This window comes from Penaeus monodon, chromosome 33 (genome assembly GCF_015228065.2).
Source record: "Penaeus monodon isolate SGIC_2016 chromosome 33, NSTDA_Pmon_1, whole genome shotgun sequence".
NCBI lineage: Eukaryota > Metazoa > Arthropoda > Malacostraca > Decapoda > Penaeidae > Penaeus > Penaeus monodon.
Genome location: NC_051418.1, coordinates 10,641,640 through 10,642,552, shown reverse-complemented (window position 1 = coordinate 10,642,552; position 913 = coordinate 10,641,640).

Genomic DNA, 913 nt, shown 5'->3' with positions numbered 1-913 from the left:
GTCATGGAAATTTGCATTGGGTGACTCAATTTTCCCAACAATTTTTTTCATGAAAAGCGTCTGTGTCATGATACAAAAGGCAAAGAATCGTTGTTTCATGTTACACACTAGGTACTAGAGATTTGATTAGTTTGTTTTGTCACACATTTCCGTGGACTATATTTACTGTTGCTCTAGTTGTACTATCTATTTCAATAATATAGTGCTTGAAGACCAGTACTGATGAGAGTTTTGCGTTAAAATAAAAATAGTTTATGAAAAATGGTTACGAGAAATATACTTAGGGTTGGTATCATTCATTTTCGCATTTATTGTATACCTTTTAAAAACTGGGTGTCATATTTTGTTTAAAATACATACTTGAAAAATAATTTTTGGACCTGGAAATGTCCTTGTATTTCAGATTCAAATAGGGGGAAGGAACCTGTTATTATCTTCATTATTTTGAATATTACTAGTCACTGAATTTTACTGGAGTGTGGAAATGGAAGGGGAACCCTCAATAACATTGGTTTTATTTGTCCACGAAGGATGTTCACTTTTCCTTGATTTATAATTTTGGTGCATCATTTTCGACGGAATGCACTAAAGCATTGGTAAAGCTATAGAATGTCTTTAGAATGCTCTGCTAGTTAGTGATCATGAAGTATTTGATTAATTTTGTATGAGTCAAACGATTATTTAAATTGTCTAGATTGGGTAGTTTAGAGTTTTATAGTCTGCAGGGTTTTAAAAATCGAGATTATCGAAGTAATAGTTCAAGTTACTTTCAAATCGAGAGGATCGAGGGAGTGGAATCGCTATGATATAAGGGTAAATCAGTTTGATTGTTAAAGACATAAAAAAGGAGTGTGTCAGGGTTCGTTTTAGGAATCACTAGGCACTAGACAAAACAGGATATTTACAATACAGC